Source organism: Rhea pennata, chromosome 2 (assembly GCF_028389875.1).
Source record: "Rhea pennata isolate bPtePen1 chromosome 2, bPtePen1.pri, whole genome shotgun sequence".
Taxonomy (NCBI): domain Eukaryota; kingdom Metazoa; phylum Chordata; class Aves; order Rheiformes; family Rheidae; genus Rhea; species Rhea pennata.
The window spans coordinates 76,057,506-76,075,495 of record NC_084664.1 but is presented as its reverse complement, the minus strand read 5'-3'; positions in this window follow the sequence as shown (position 1 = coordinate 76,075,495).

Sequence of the window (17,990 nt, the reverse complement as noted above, 5' to 3'; positions counted from 1 at the left end):
TACTGGGAAGCAAATTGTTAGCAAAAAGGAAGCAAATTTCTCACCTGAAAAGTCTGGAAGTTTCACTTCACTGGGTACTTTCAGGGCTGGAGTATAATTAAAAAAAACCCTTCCACTATTCTCCTTGCCTCCCTCTGTTTTCACTTTAAAACCAAATGAGTAATATTCACCAGTTCAAATCTAATAGGAAATTAGTTCTCATCAATGATTCAAGGGAATCCCAGGATATGTTTTTCCATTTTTCAGGAAATTATGCTAGTATTTCCCTAATTTGCAGTGAGAATAATAATAGCTAAAAAGATCAGCTAAAACAGAGACTGAGACACTAGCTCCTAAGGGATCAGAGAAAAATTAACGAAATTGAAATTTCCCAGATCAATCCACAGCCATCGAGATAACAGCTTGCACAACTGTGTGAATAAAACTACACTGTCTGCAATTTAGGAAGGATATTGCATGATGCTATCAATAAATTCAGAAGTGTACTGCTTTCAAATACAGTCTTCTTTCTGATATGTAAGGGAAAGAGATAACAGACTCTAAAACAATTATACAAACAAATCAACCCCGTCTTTATTGATTATATTGATTCTTGCAGTAATCCCAATGGTGACAACGCATTGTTTGTACCAGTTTTACACAGATATTAGTACTGATTCAATATTTTTTTGAACTAATATAGCTACAGTTTACAGAAATTTAATATCTAGGTTCTATAGATGGAGATGTTTTTGCAATGATGTATATTTATCCCAATTAATGTTGTCATGAGAGAAAAATCAGAAAAAAGTGAGGATGCAAAGCAAACTACTCCTGAGTGTTAAGCAAGGAATCTGAATCCAGTAGCTTGATGAGTGAGGCTGCTGCAGCTCCATGTCCCCAAGTCCAACTTGTAGGAAGGCTTCCCCTTAGAGACACATAGTAGGCACAGATAGACAGACAGACAGAGACACACACACACACACACACAGAGGTGTCCCATCAACCCCTCCATGCACCAGACCCTAAGGTCCCTCTAGCAGTCATCAGGGATGCCTGTAGTCTACCCACTAGCCACCTCCGCTATGGCTTCATCTTTAGAGACCCACACATGTACCTGTTTCCCATGTCACTTCATGTGCTTTACAACTAGTCTGGGTTATGTTCACTAGTGATTGCACACTCACTCACATGCCTTCACTTCCTCCAGCTGCTGGCACCACAGATATATGGGTCTCTGTGACCTGTGGTCTGACTTGAGTTTCTGGCACTCAGATTTCCACACACACACCTGCACACAGAGTAGAGAGTTTCTCACCCAGGAAAATAGTTAGGAAGGAATTTAATGAGAAGACAGGACGGACAGCTCTGATCAGAAGCTGGGCCTGGCCAGACAGGCATTCTGACCAGCCCCTTTTTATATGCAAACAGTCCTTTTTATCCCTCTAGTTTCCCAAATTTGCTCCTCCCCACATCACTTAGATCCCTCCCTTTCTCCATCTTTGATTTCTCCCCTAAAAACCCCCTAAGTATTGCACAATCCACAAATGGTCTTCCCCTGCATGCCATAATGTGTCCCACATTCCTAAGCAGTAAATCCCCTCAGTGAAAAAGGTGCTCCTGAGAGTCTCTCCTGTTGACTCACCTTGCTGGGTTTCATACCTTGACCGTGGGGCTGATGCTGTCCTGGGACAGCCCTGGGAGGAGCCTGGACAGATGTCTGTTCCTCAGAGTAGGCAGTCTGGTTTCCCCCTCTGCCATTGTGCCCGGCACTCCACTCTGCTTGTGCAGATGAGCCTTTGATGGGCTGATCGCTCTCCTGTGGTGGGCCTGGAAAGAGCTGGCACAGGGCATCTTTCTGTTCCCTCAGTTGCCATTGTTTCTCTGTGCATCTCTGTGCTTGTGGAGGTGAAGTCTCTCTTACCTAGCTGAACACTTGGACTGTCTTTTCCAACAACAGCATAGCATCCTTCTTTCATTTACCTATCTAGCTATGCTTTGCCAAACCGTCTGCCTATAAAGACTGAGTTGTAAAGGTTCTTTTGCTCTTTACAGTTTTATTGGCGTAGTCTGAGGGTAGCTTCCACAAGCAGGAAGACTTTGGATTTTCAAAGTAGTTGTGACACCTAAAACTTGGTGGCATCTCACCATGAGAGCAATGGGGGTGGAATATTCCAGGATTCCAGAAAAAACTGGGCAGATAAACTGAAATGATGCAATAGAGTACCCCCCAACACACACTGTATAATAGTGGCAGTGTGGTTATCTGAGGCTGCAGTAATCCCAGAGACTGAACATCTATCAGGTTTATTGATTCAGCAGAGCTGATAAAAGCAACAGAATACTAAATCTAGTCAACTCTAATCTGTAAACCACTGGCAGTCACTGACAGCGGCCAAATTCACAGTTGAGATCAGTACAAAGCAACTAACTGTTTATAGCAAGGTTTGATTTGGAATAACGGCTGGCATTCTTGGTAAACAGATCAGACGGAATTCCCACAAATTCCTGCAAATTAATGTCTGCCATTGATATTGCAGACAAACCTAGTATTTTAATTGCACCAATCTCCTAAAAGCTGGCTTTGAAGATGTCTCTGTTTCTCATGCACCACTGTGAACTACAGCTGTGAAAGCTTTCCTTCTCCATTCTTTTTTAATAGCATGAATGCAGTTCTGGTGTTTCTCTGCAGTACATAAGGAAGTCTGAGAAACAAAAAGATATTACAAGTTGAAAGGGTTCAATCCCTTGCAAGGAGACAGAGAATGTGAAATTTGGAGATGTAGTTTTTAATGCATTGCCATATGTATAGCTATCAGACAAATGGAAGAAGCAGCAGGATATTTAAAAACACAAAGCCAGATACAGACTCTGGGAATTTGTTGCAGCTGTCTGTGTCCGAAGATTTCCTGAGGACCTACTTTGGGAAATGGGCCTGATTCAGGTGCCATGTGACAAAATTATCTACATTTGCTGCTAAAGTGAACAATAGTTCTCTTTATTTCAAAAAGCCATGTTAGATAGGAAGGAATTATGAAGGAAATAGTCAAAAGAGAAAAAAGAGATAGACTTTGAAAAGCAATTCTGAAGTTCCTAGATGAGATAGCTGACAGCTAGAGACCACCAGCCTCAAGCCTTGCTCTCAGAGTGGAATCAGGTGGGATAGCTTTTTCTTTAGCACTTGCATTTGTTTGCTACAACTGTGAGAGAAAGGAAACCGTAGGAGATGCTACTTTCCATAACATACTCTGCTTTTCACAGAAGCAGTATGACTGCATATCCATAAGGCTTCACATTGTAAGTGTAAATGCAATGGTAGTAATTTTAAAAATGTTTGAAGCTTCTAAACATGACATGGAATACTTGAGGGAACAGTCAAAATGATCAACAGAATTATTCAAAAGCTTGAAACTTTAGGTCATTTAGTAAAAATGAGTGCTTTCACAATACTACTGCAACATAGGTACTACCAATAATTATTCATTTCCTATTCACTTGCAGCTTTTACATTTTAATGGATTGCAAACGCTATGTGTTTAATTCATCATTTTTGAACACAATATTTTAAACAGATTAACAGTTTTATGCTGCCGATATTAAATTTGTGCAGAATATTTCTCTTTGATTCATATCCAGATAAAAATGTCCATCTAAACAGTGCTGGCTCAGAGTTTGAAAAAAGTAAGAAGGAAATAAGAATGAGGAAGAAGCTGTTTAATACTACAATTAACATAAAAATAATAAAGAAACCTCAAATAAATATATAACAAGTTGATGGATGACTTCAAGCTACTTAGATCGCAAGACTCAAATATCAAAATTTAGCTAATTTTGGTGTATTTTAAAAGTGTACAATCATTTCTTTTGTAATACATGTGTACACACAAACACATTCAGCACTTCCTACGCTATGAAAGCTCAAAATTTAGTTTTGACATAGATTAAGCAACGCTATTTCCTACCCTAAAAATAATAGAAGTAATTTTATAAGCTTTGCCATAACAATTATGCTTAATGACTGCCCAGGTCATAGCTCAATAAGCGTAGGTTATGTGAACATATCTGAGTTTTAAAGATAATTTTTGTTCAGACTTTCTGCTCAAAAACTCTTGTATTTCAAGCGATCTAGTATGTCCCTTTCAAAGAACAGACACACATGTAAAACGTCCCTCTGACAGGTATCAAAGTTGTACAAAATAGATATCTCATATTATACAAAACTTACTATTCCAATAACTAAGTATATGAAAGTAGATGAACCTTAGCAATGCTTTGTGGCAATAAAATTGACCTATCTATTGACATGTAACAATACTAAAATATAGTTAGAGTGCTGGACTTTTCTTTTTCAGATAGATACCCCTGAAGAAGGTGTGTTATTCTGTAACCTAGGAGCTCATCCTAGTATCCTAATAAATGGGACTAACAAGTAGTCCTCTGACATTCTTCTGCAGAAACTTCTTTCACAAATCAGTGATTCTTTTTAATGTTTTTGCTTGCAAAAGTCTCTAGTGTTGATTTCCTATTAAGAGCAAAGAAAGAACTCTAAAAATTTTATCGAAGATAGTCAGATTGAATATCCATTCAACACTAGAAAAGGGGAGAGGACAAAACTATCCAAATATCAAAGTAAACCTTGCTGTAGACTACACTTCTTACACTGCTCAAAAAGTGAGAATAGAGATCGTGGGTACAGTTGCTCTCTGCCTATATGGGAACAGGAGAGATGGCTATGGTTTTTGCTTGCCATAAGCAAAAAACCCGACTTCTTCACCTCAGACTGTGAGTTAATCCTGCTTACAACTGTGAATTCGCCACACCTAGCTGGATACTGCAACAAGTGTCCACCTAGGAGAGCTCAGGGCAGGCTAGTCCAGAGACTGCTATAAGCAGCTTTCTCAGGACTTTACAAAATACCATTGTGATAGAAGCAGTTTTGGTAGAGGTCTCTCAGGCAAACTAGGCACTGCGGGGAGCAGATCAAAATATAATCAAACTACAGCTCCTGAAGACTCTTGTGCTGAAGCCTAGATAAGTCACATTTTACTTTCCAAAGAGTTAGTACCAACCCAACTTAATACTACGGCGAGATATGATTTTTGCAAGTGTGCTTCTAAGAAGCTCTACCTGATGGCATCCTACTGTCTTGGAAGCAGAGCAAGACCTTTATATATTTGCCATGTTAATAGACATGTGTTGATGGGAAGCAGAAATTAGGCCACCCTACACCAGCCAAAGGCAGAATTTCCTTCATCAAGAAACCTGTTAAGTTTGTGACTTTTTCTCTTTATTAGACTTTTACTCAATTTCAGAGCTCACATTTTTCCTTATAATTTTGTCTCTCAAAAACCAAAACAAATTGTTGAACAAATCCAAACTTCAAGTAAATCGGTTTTCTTGATTAATGGGTTTGACATTACATTACCTAAATATTTTACCGCATAGTTTTTACTTGCCCTGCAATCTAAGGTGCATAGAAGCAGTTTTATAAGATTTACCGTAATAGCTACACATAATACCTCCAAATCTAGATCGTTCTAAATAATTGAAAATTCCTAACTGTCCAAGTTCTATCTAAATATGCTTAGGTTATGTGAATATATATGAGTTTTAAAGGTAATTTTCTTTCAGGCTGTCAGCCCAACCTCTGTATTTCAAAGAATCCAAGCAGGTCAAGAAGCTTCAGTGAGATGTAACTAAGTTTCAGACTGGCCAAGTAACTCAAACTCCTGTTTATTGCCTCCCTCAGAAAAGCAGTAAATGTAAGTTTAAGGCAATTTAAAGCTGAATTTTCAATAGCTTTTGTGCAGTGTACACATACTTTATATATATCCTAACAATTGCTATCATGCCTGGTTGGTTTGCTTCAGTGCAATCACGCAAACATGTATCTAAATGATACTGAGAGTCTGTAGCTGCCTGATAGCACTCACAAAAAATACTACAACAGTATCTAAAGTCGTTTGCTGTGATATTTGGAACTCCATAAGTCTGGTATTCAGAGAACAAACGATGCTTGGCTAGCGAGGAACACATCCATGCAGTTCAGCAACCTACTTTTTTCTCCTAAAGGGGAAGGAAAAAAAAAAATACACCTAATTCTATCCCATTAATATTGTGATAATATACCTCAAGTCATTTCCATCATGCTGTATTTTTCTCAATTTACATTTCAGGATAAATTATCACTAGAAGCAGTTATACTAATGCCCCCCACTTCATAGCAGAAAAGAGGCACGCGTGCACATACACACACACACATACGTATATACTCTTTTAGTGCAGAAAATGTTTCAGAAATCCCCTCTTGTTCTTAACTCTCTAACAAAATAAAGCTTTACCTGAATAGTTTGGACCTGAAAAGTTTTCTTTTTACACAGTTCTAGCTAGTAAAGGATTTTTTTATCTTTAACTTTACTTATTATTAAACATTATTGTTGGCAAATAGCAGTTGATTTATTAAATGCAGATATAACAAGTGGCTCCTCCCAGCCCTAGTACCTTGCTGTTGTGCCCTTCAGGAATGCTTCAGCAGAGCCATAGCAAAAGTGATTCCCTTGTTCTCCTGCTGGTGATGTTAAGCACGATATCCCATTGCTTTAAATTAATATTTTATTGAAACTGCTGCCTCAAGTCTTGCTGGAGAAAATTATACACAAGGAAGTCTGGTTTTATTGTATCCTTTGCAGACAGCTAAGAGCAAATATGATAAATAGTACATAAAGTATGAGATAATAAAAACTCAATTAAGTGTTGTCCCTGCACACAGGCTGTATCAGGAAACTGTTATTAAATGTTCCCAAACTCTACAGGAAACTGAGATGGGCCTCCTTGTCTACTTGTAGCAGTCACTGGGAGTTTTCCTATTTCCCAGCCACATGACTAAAAGCTACCCTCCAGGAAATGTTTCAAACTGCATGAAGGGCATCAAGGCTCCACCACGGCTCTGCACGTGTGCTTCACGAGGTATACGCACAACCAGAATATTGGGGCTTTTATTTTTCTTTTTTTTTTCTTTTGTAATACCTTTTATACTCTGAGGAGGTGAGCCAGGTCAGCCCTCAGCAGCAGAGGTTATGTGCAACAGGCCCAGGAAACCAATCACAGCACCTGTTCTTCTGGCATCTGAATGCTCCTCCACCCCTAGGAGACATATGTGAATGCAAATACCTGTTTATCAAGCATACAGCAGACCTCATTATGTTTAGCTGGTGTCACATATCCATTTTTGGCACAGGTATGAATGACAGTATATAGAAAAACATCACGAGCATGAAGCAAGGGTAGCATAGAGCTAGGAGCCAAGATACTTTAAGAGGAGCCCTTGACCACAGCAGAGAGGCAGCAGCTCCCAGCTCCTGGTGAGCTCCAAACTTAGCACCTTTTCAGAGTGCGAATGCAGTTACATGGATCATTCTGTTAATTGCCTCTTGCCACTGGAGCAACAGCATCTCATGGCTGCTAAAGAGTTTCTACAAGCATTTTTGCTTTGCGCTTTCCTTTCTCACTGTAATCTAACACGCTACATGGCCAAGTTTGCAAGCTGGGCTCCCATTATGCTTCATACTTCAATACACACGTAATGAAAGGAGCATCCCCACCTCAGGTGGCTGTTCTGTTCTTTATACCTAATGGTGCATTTTGACTCTGCATACAGTGTTCATAGGATCATACGGTAATTCAGGTTGGAAAGGATTTGAGCAGGTCCCTAGTCCAACCTTGTACACAAAGCACAGTCAAAATGAGGTCAGGCCATATTACTGAGGGCATTATCCAGTCTGGTCTTGAAAAACTCCAAGGATGGAGACTGTAGATACTCTCTGGGCAATCCAGTCCATTGCTTGACACACCTTATGGTCAGAAAGCTTTTATTTATATCCAGCTTGAACCTCTCATTTCAATTTAGTCCTGTTGTCTCATCCTTCCATCATGTTCCACCACTGTGAAGGATCTGGCCCCATCATCTTGCTGACTCACAAGTATCAGAAGGCTGCTATTAGGTCCCCCACATAGCTATCTCTTCTCCAAGCTGAACAAACACAGTTCCCTTAGCCTCTCCTCACAGGCTCCAGCCCCTGACCATCTTGGTGACCCTCCACTGAAATTGCTTCCTGTGTTGAGGGGAACCAAAACTATGCCTTTGGATTCAGCCTATTTGATCCTCTGGGCCAGTATGGCTTGAGTTTCTTCAAGTAATCCCTGACTTGATCCATATATAATGCTGGTAGCTCTATTTTTTTCCCAGCCATTTCATTAACAACATAGGCCTGGAAGACCTTGCTTGTGAAGACTGGGGCAAAGCATGCATTAAATACCTCGCCCTTCTCTGTGTCCAGTAGCACTAGATCACCTGCCACATTCAGCAATGGGCCAGAATTTCCTTGCTCAGCCCTTCATTATTAATCTAGAAAGAGAAGCTCTTGTTGTTGCCCTTGACATACTTTGCAAATATTAACTCCCATGCTGCTTTGGCTTTCTTGATATTATTCCTACATGAGCAAGTAACGTTTCTAAAATACTCCTTTGTAGGTTGTTCCTGCTGAAAAACAAATCTAACACATTTTTAAATACTAGAGCGAAGCAAGGAGAAGGAGTGTGTGGAGGGTAAAGAATAAAAGATAACCACTAACCTCAAATGATTAAAAGTTAAGGACAGGGCCAACTTCCTAAATGTACTTAAGGCAATTAGAAACATAAATAAATAAGGCCACTTGAAAAATCCTATCAGGTTTTGGTATGTACCTTTCAGAGAATAGGAGCACCAATGTATGTACAGGTTTCCTTGAGCAAAAGCCCAAGCAGGTCCAAATTTCAGCTCCCAGACTCACTGTCCTGCTTCCTAGACTTTGTGGTTGCATAAAACTTCAGCATAAGCCAAATCAAGAAGCATAATTCCCCAAACTATCCAAGCTTGAAACAAAAACATTAGCAAACTCTTTTTTTGACAACTTATTAAAGGCAAATTAACTAGAGAATATGAGAGCTCTTAAAAAGAAAATTAAACAAGGCATGAAGACTGATGAATCTCTTTTGTAAGATGTGACTCTGTGGCTACGCTATGAATTTGTTTTATCTTCTATTGGAGCTCAATCATCCTATAGGTCAATACGAAAGATTTTTGCTAGAGGGGATTTTAAGACGCTATTTCAGGCTTCAGCCAAAATAAATCATAAATCAAGAAGTCCATCTGTCACTGCTTCTGAAACAAAGTTAATTCTACCAGTCAAAAATGATAAATAGAAGTGCTTAAGCTTACATTTGTTAAACACTCTCTAAGCTTGCAATCATTTTGAGCCCTTTGAAAATCATTCTGAACTTAAATCCAAGGAGAGCCTTATTTTGCTCTTTCTCATGTTGTTTTCTTTTAGAGTGATCTTTTGTTTACTTGTGAACATTTTCACAATACTTGCAACTCTCCTTACAAAGGACAGCACAGTGGGTTCTGCTTTGTGTGTTTTCTCTTTGGTGGCCCTTCTGTTTGTATAGGATCAATGCTATTGAGGCATGTCCATGTGGTAATCCAAAGGAATAATACAAAAAAAATAGTAAAGGAAATCAAAAGAGTAAAACTAAATATAATGTGTCTTCTTTCTTTGATCCAAAGATCAGAAGAAGGAGGAAAAAGAGAAAAAGGAGATACAGGTAGTGGCAGGTAAGTCGAATGGACTGAATGTAAAAATTTACAGAAGTGGGTTCTCAGGTACTACCTAGATTACAACACAACCAACAGAGAATGATGGTTATATGTAAAAATCATTCATCATAGCCAAGAGAGGATGGGACACTGTGACTAATGTGTTCAGTCATCTGAAATAAAGACATTGAACTTCTCTTATGCTCCTTATGATGTTTTCACTGATTTCACACAGAATTTCGGATTACAGACAGGTAATTTCATCCACCCACAATCTCTAATTTAGGACCTAACAACTCCACATTGACACTTGGGCACAGATTGTTGCTGCTTGAAAGCATTATTTGCTCAGAAGTTCCATGTTCATTTCTGATAGTCTCCCTTACTTCAATTATGGTAAGAATTTCCTCTAAAGCAGTTAGCCATTTTTCTAGAAAATGTATGTCATCCTAAGTCTTTCTTTCTGCCAGATAACATCAGTTAGCTTCTCTGAACATGAGATGGCATGTATTTCCAAAAGCATTTTTGCTCTACTCATCCTTCCCTGCCTTTAAGAAGACAGGTATTATAAAGTCCATCAAAACACATTCTCTGGCACTGCACCTGCTGAAGGACCAACTGTTACTCAGTGATGTAGGCTTCATGTAACAGGGCAAGAGCAAGCAAGAAGCCCAATAGCCCTATACTGACATACCCAGCACGCAACATGAGAACACACTGCAGGACTTATTTACTCTCCTGGTAGGGTGAAAGAATTCACCACAGGAGGATGCGCGTGCCAGTCCCAGAAACCACCAGGAGCATTAAGTTGACTGAAAAGCATTCATCCTCCCAAGAAGGTAACTTGCTGTGTTCATTCAACACATCACATTAATCTTTTTCTTTTTTTTAATTGCTGATTGTGGTGGGATTTTTTATCAAATGTCAATTGCAAATTTAAGCCAACTGCAGTGTAGCAGAATCCTTAGCAGCTGGCAGCGAGGCAAGCATCCCTTGCCTTCCTCAGAAAACAAGTGCACCCATGGCAGAACAATCCGTATTGCATTCCTCCTTTACAGTTTGCTAGTGGAGATAAGCTGAGCTGTCTATCTCAGGAAAGTTGTGCTTATTCTGCATGATGTGAGTGATGAATCACGGATGCCTAGGTGACTAGGAATTTGCTCTTAACCACAGCACAGAGCAAGGAGACAAAAAATTGAGAATTGAAAGCAAATATACTGAAAATTAATACTCATAACTCTTCAGATACACTATTCCTACTTTAATCTTTTTTTTTTTTTTTTTTTTTTTTTTTTGAATAAAGGCTTTTGTATATGCTGAGGGCAGATTTACAGCAACAGAAACTTGTGTATTAATGATTGATTGCTTATTTGCTAGCTTGCCGGGGTTGGGGGGTGTCCCCAGGTGATGGTAAGGACTGGAGAAGAGGAATGAAGACTCGTCTACTGTCATCTTGCACATGATCAATGCTGGAGGCAGGTACTCCAGCTGTTATTTTTCCTACTCTATGAGTGAATCTGTAACTAATTTTTGATTTTCCTTGACAAGAGGTTCTTGAACCTAGAATTAAATAAACTGAAAAGATGATCCTGTTGTCTGCATCATATTCACTGGGAGTTCATCAGTATCAGTGCTGGAGAAAACAATAGCATTTCTACCTCTTTCTCCGCTCTGAATGGTGTGTCAGGGGGAAAAAAGCACATATCCCCTGCAGAAGCTGCAAAAATTCCCTGGTATGAGTTCAGAGACATAGGATAAATTCATTAAGAGATGAAGAAAGCATCACTGCAGGTTTTGTCCTATAAGAAAAGAGATTTTATAGCAATAGTTTCTGGAATACACAGCAAGAGATAGGGAAAAGTTTTCCCATTGCTACCTCCTGGCTTTCAGACATTTTCATTTTCTTCTGTACTCTTTACTGCAACAGTAATCCCAGCTCTCTCTGAAAGAGAACTCCACCCTAGATGCTATCACTGGATTTATTGCTATAAAACAGAAAAACATATGGAAAACATAAGATACCTTCAGAAAGAAGAATTGCATTCAAAAGTAGACATGTTCAAATGCAACGATTCAAACTGCCAATGGTATATCTTCTGGCATGAGAAAGACAGTCAGCAGCACATGCAAGTGAGAGGGAGATTAGTTTTGGAACATGTGCATCTCAGAAAAGGGGAAGCAGATGACAGAGGTGCCTATGTAAAAGCGCAAGGACAAAGAGACAAAAGAGACAGGAGAGAAAATAACAGGATGGAATGAGAAAACACAGCTAAGTCTCTTCAAAAAAATCCACACAGTTACATTATAGGAAAAGACCTTTTTAATCCAGCTTTTCTGTATAAATAACAGCTGAACTTGACACAAGGGTGTTATGGAAGAATTAAGAGGCAAAGAGGTGATTTGAGCAATCTGAAGATGGAGAAAAGGCACAAAATAAATTTTTGTACTAGAATGTGTATAATAACGAGATATTTGAAACACCTTGATTTACAGTGGATCACAGTTTCACCCTTAACTACACAAAATTTGAAAGTGGTTATTTAACAGGACCTGTGGTTTTTTTTTTTTTTTTGTTTTGTTTTGTTTTGTTTTTGGTGGGGGGGAAAGAGTAAGGATTTCATTTATAGCAACTGGGTGGCCCGAGTAACCGTAACTCCTCAGTGAGGAAAGTAAGAATTTCCCAGAGATTTTTGGCAAAATGAGGGGTTAGTCCTAGCAGTAATTCATTTGTTATGTTATCACACATAGTCAAACAGGGACTGGCATACTGCACATATAAGATGATGAACAATAACTTGTGAAACGCTTTGCTTTACTATTCAGCCATCACCAGGTCATAAAGACAAGAATGTACACAGTTGCTTGTTGACAGGAGCACACGCTTTCAAAATCTGGGAGTCCTTTATCACAAAGGACCATCTTAGGACCATTAAGCCCACCGTCCCAATGGGCTAGAGGCTGTGTGTCTCCTGACATCATAGATTTAATCAGATTTAAGATGCACGCACACACACTTTTTTTTTTTTTTTTTTTTTGGCTATAGTTATTAAATAGTTACTTCAGAGGTTCTCTGGATCTCTGCCCTTAGCTGCATGCGCTTGTACAGCAGGCAACATAAAACACTGTAAAAAAAATCAGCCTCAAAGGGCATACAGACTAAAGAGACAGAAGGGTAGAAAGAAGTAATTCTGAAGAACAATTCTGCTCATCTTATGGATGAAAAACCTGCTGCAGAGATTGACTTGTTGAATCAAGAAAGCTTAGGCAGAACCAGGAATTCAAAATTCAGATCTGTTTTTGGTAATGGGTACCAGCAGTCATCCATGCCTCCTTCATAAAATTCCTGTATCTTTTCACATGCAAAAGCAGAGTTTAATATTCTTTTTTTATTACTTGCTTTTAGTTATGAACCACGAATTAAATAAACAAAAACAGATATGCATCAGCATGTTCACTTTTTTATATAAAGTGCAATCCTGTCTCCAGTTACACACACCACAAAGTCTTAATTACTTTAAATGACCTTCTCTGCACCTCTCCTAGAATAAAGGTTAAGTGACTTAAGGCAGCCAACAGACCATGCCAATGCTGAATCTCTCTCCTATGAGCTCATTCTCTGTCACATAGCTTACAGTTCAGATAGCTCGTTATATTTAAATAAAATGCAGATTGCACTTTTGTATCTTTTTTTTGTATCTTTTTGTAACTTTTGTATCAAACTGTGCATTCTCTCAAACACATTCTTATTTCTTTCTATGCTTGTGATAACAATATCTAACTTATTTCTGCTTCTGTAAGCTTCCCTCCCTGTTTGATACTCTTGGCTACAGCTCTGGTTGGCTAAGTTTTGCCGTAAGAAGACTATTACTTAAGATCCTCCAGCTCTGGAGAAGCCTGGGAACAGAATCAGTCCCAGAGACATTTGATGCCTTCAAAGATGACACAAGCTGTGCTCTTATTTACAGAAATGTGCTATAGCCTTAGAGCAGGCACTTACATTGGATATAAGTGAGGAAAAAAGCAAAGGCTCCTCTGCTACACAGGGCTTTGCACAAAGTGCGCAAAGAAGCACAAACTTCTCATATTGCCTTGCATTCCTTGTGTGACTTCAGGAGCAACTAGGCCTCATAATCTCAGCTTTCAAATCACTTATTGCCATTCTACCACTGAAGACCTTCACTAATCATAGAATCAGTAAGATTGGAAGGGACCTCTGGAGACCATCTAGTCCAACCTCCCTGCTCAGCAGGGTCACCTAGAGCATGTTAGACAGGGTTGCATCCAGGTGGGCCTTGAAGATCTCCAGAGAAGGAGACTCCACAACCTCTCTGGGCAACCTTATCCAGTGCTCTGTCACTCTCTAATAGGAATACTAATATGAATATGAACTTCTTAGCCTTCTATTAATGAGTAATTTGTACTTGGTGAAGCTTTCAGATATGTTGTCTGCATTAGACATCAACATTACAACTCAGTGTTCACCATCACCTTTAAAATGCAGTAGAAATTTAATTATAATTGATCATCTGAAATTCAGGTTTACCTGGATCTCTGTCTAGATCAGAAGTAGTATCTTCCAGTACTGCAAAGCCTGAATATGTGACTCAACAAATTGCAATGCAACCACTCTCTGCGGAAGCCCAACATTAAAAAGACAAAACAAAATTTGCTTTATTATGCCAACTAAAATATGTATACTGAAATGTATAATCTGTTTTACTACAGGCTGTGTGCATCCATTTTTTGCAGCCTGATTTACAGTAAGTCAGCCAGTTCATTTTTTATATAGCTTGGCTAAGGATGAACTTGTCCACATGTACGGAACTGCAGAAATTCATACCATGTCTAAATATTTTCTTTTAAGAAATTAATCTGGCTTTGGCCCAAAACAAAGGAAGATAAAGCAGATGTAGTCACATTCCAGCACTCAAGCTGCTGCTGAAAATCTTATAATTGAAAAATACTGCTGAATTTCAATATAAAGTTTAGTTAAGAAACAAAAGTTGCACACAAAATATAAGGTATGCAGCAATTTTGCAAGCAAGTATTTTTTTTAATGTAAACATCAGGCAAAGGCAAATGGCTCTACCTGAATAGATTAGCAATTTGCCATCAAATGTTCCCCTTTATATATGTGAAACAGTGAATATTTCAGAAAGTATCAAGACAATAGTGCAGCCAATAGCATATCATGCTGCAGCTGTGCAGAGATAGGGAGTGCCAAAGAACATCTCCAGTCCCGTGGCTATCTGGGACTCCCACATTAGCTGCACATTTCCCACTCTAACAAGACAGAGAGTATTATCCTATAACCACTATCTCTTCTTCAGTTTTCTTTACACTAAAAAAGGTGGCAGAAGCAGATCCAGAACATGTTTGCCCACATCCTAAGAACATAATACTGTGACAATGATAAAGACATTTAATGTTTAAGTTTACCAAAATATCCAATTAGTCTTCCAATTATATGCTATTTCTGTTCTGCAAAATACATTCCAGAGATATAAAATAGAATCACTGAATCACAGAATGGCTGTGACTGGAAGAGAGCCCGGAGATCATCTAGTCCAAACCCCTGCAGTGGCTCTTTTTGCCTTGGAAATGGTCATTAGGTATTCTTTATATGAAAGTCTCCATGTATTTTAAGAGTAAAATACAGTTTTTACGTTGAAGGACAAAGTTGAAATGGATATTTCAAAATTGGTCTAATCTGTAAGGCAAGAATAAAAACTACAGAATCACAGAATCACAGAATGGGTAAGATTGGAAGGGACCTCTGGAGATCATCTAGTCCAACACCCCTGATCAAGCACGGTCACCTAGAGCATGTTAGAAAGGGTTGCATCCAGGCAGGCCTTGAAGATCTCCAGAGAAGGAGACTCCACAACCTCTCTGGGCAACCTGGTCCAGTGCTCTGTCACTCTCACAGGGAAGAAATTCCTCCTCACATTCAGGCAGAACATCCTGTGGTTCAATTTCTGCCCATTGCCTCCGGTCCTGTCACACGGGACAACTGAAAAGAGTTTGTCCCCATCCCCTTGACACCCTCCCTTCAGGTACTTGTACACATTGATAAAATCCCCCCTCAGTCTTCTCTTCCCCTGGCTAAAGAGGCCCAGCTCTTGCAGCTGTTCCTCATAGGGCAGGTGCTCCAGCCCTCTGACCATCCTCGTAGCCCTACCCTGGAATCTCTCCAGTAGCTCCATGTTTCTCTTGCACTGGGGAGCCCAGAACTGGACACAGTACTCCAGATGAGGCCTCACCAGGGCTGAGTAGAGTGGCAGGATCACCTCCCTCCACCTGCTGGCAGCAGTCTTCCCAAAGCACGCCAGGAGACCATTGGCTTTCTTGGCCACAAGGGCACATTGCTGGCTCATGGTCAACTTGTCATCCACCAGCACTCCCAGGTCCTTCTCTGCACAGCTGCTCTCCAGAAGGTCAGCCCTCAGCCTGTACTGGTGCCTAGGGTTACTCTTCCCTAGGTGCAGGACCCTGCACTTGCCCTTGTTAAACCTCATAAGGTTCCTCTCTGCCCAGCTCTGCAGCCTCTCCAGGTCTCTCTGAATGGCAGCACAGCCCTCTGGTGTATCAGCCACTCCTCCCAGCTTGGGATCATCAGCAAAATTGCTGAGGATGCACTCTGTCCCTTTGTACAGGTCATAAATAATTAAATTGAGATATCAGTAATGCATATATGTTTATGTGCACGTGTATGAAGAAACAATATAGCTTATTTAAAAAGAAAAAAAATACAACCACAAATTGCTGAAAGAATCATTATTCCAGTTTTCTAAGAACTTCTGAACTGATTTGTGTTAAAAGTTTTACAAAAATGAAAAATGTTTCCATTTACCGTATAATGCAATATATTCTTTGTGAAAAGCTTTAAGTGCCTTTACTTACTTCATTATTGGTAAGAATTTCCATTTAGGCATTAGCTTTTTTTTTTTTTTTTTTTTTTTTTTTTTTTTGTAAAATTTTCAATCAAAAAAATAAATAAATAACCCTGAATAATGGGGGTTTATAAAGCTGCTACTTTTAAAACAGCCATAACACCTTCTTTTATAAGCGCAGTTTATTTTGAGTGCTTTGTTGATGTGATAAACCTTTTCTACCAGAACCAGAGCATCTACTCAAATGCTAATGGAAGTGAATGTAATTTGTACTGTTGCTGAATCAACTTTTCACACTTTAATTTGCATTTGAATAAGACTTCAATTTTTTCAATATGAAACATATTTTAATAGTGTTTCAAGACCTTGAACAAATTGACATACTGTTATTGCCATCAATTTCAAAGTATGTTGATTTCTTTATAACAGCAACTAATAATACTGAGTAGCTTTTTATACTTATTTTCTTCCACTGATGAGCAGAATCTGGAGAGGCATTAGAATAATCTAGAGCTCTTAGATTAAACTATTATACTGACTATTTCCATATGAATCAAAACCAACTGTATGTACCATTCTGCCAATGCAGATTCATCTCAGTTCACCATAACTAACCAGGGTTTGGAGATCTAACTTTTAGAGATTTAATACTCTTCCCATAGTCACCAGCAGGCATGCAGCGACTTTTCTTTTTATTCCTCCACAACACTTAAAAAAAAAAAAAAAAAAAAAAAAAAAAAAAAAAAAAAACAGATAGACATACTTAGTTTTTATCAGAACAGAATATAAAATAATATTGAATATATTCTAATGTATTCTATAAACAATGCAATGTCTGAACTTGGACTACTGGATTTAGTTCTGGTCTTCCCATCTCATTTAAAGGATAACTGAAGTGAAACAGATAACAGAGACATGCAAAGTACATTTGAAGAGCAGGGAAGAACCTGATGCAAGATGATAGAGCTATATAAAAAAAAAAAGGTACAAAAAAGAAACAATATATTCTATTTTCCTACAAGAGAAGAATACCTACTGATAATCTACAAAATCATTTGTATAAGACCATCAACATTTCAAATTGCTAATGCATAAATATATAATGAGCATATTCATATTTACATTACAGAAAATAAATGTTGCAAACATATGATCATGTGTGAATCAATCAAGCTCAAAATTAAGTTTTAGATAGGTCATTTCATATCTGTTTGTTGTAAATGCTCTTTCACTCTTCTCTAAAGAATCATCCACAGAATAATGGACTAAACATATGTGATTGTTTAAGTGGAATTTGACATTATATACAGCTGCTATCTTTAACAACAGAGTGGCATGGTACTGACAAAGGCTTTAAAAAGCATGAAGTCATCAGACACAGACATCCAAAATCAGATCTACTATGGACACTACTTTAGCCAAGAAAGGAACATCACAAAGAATTTCTATCCTGTACAGCATAGGACTTCCTGTCATCTGAGATG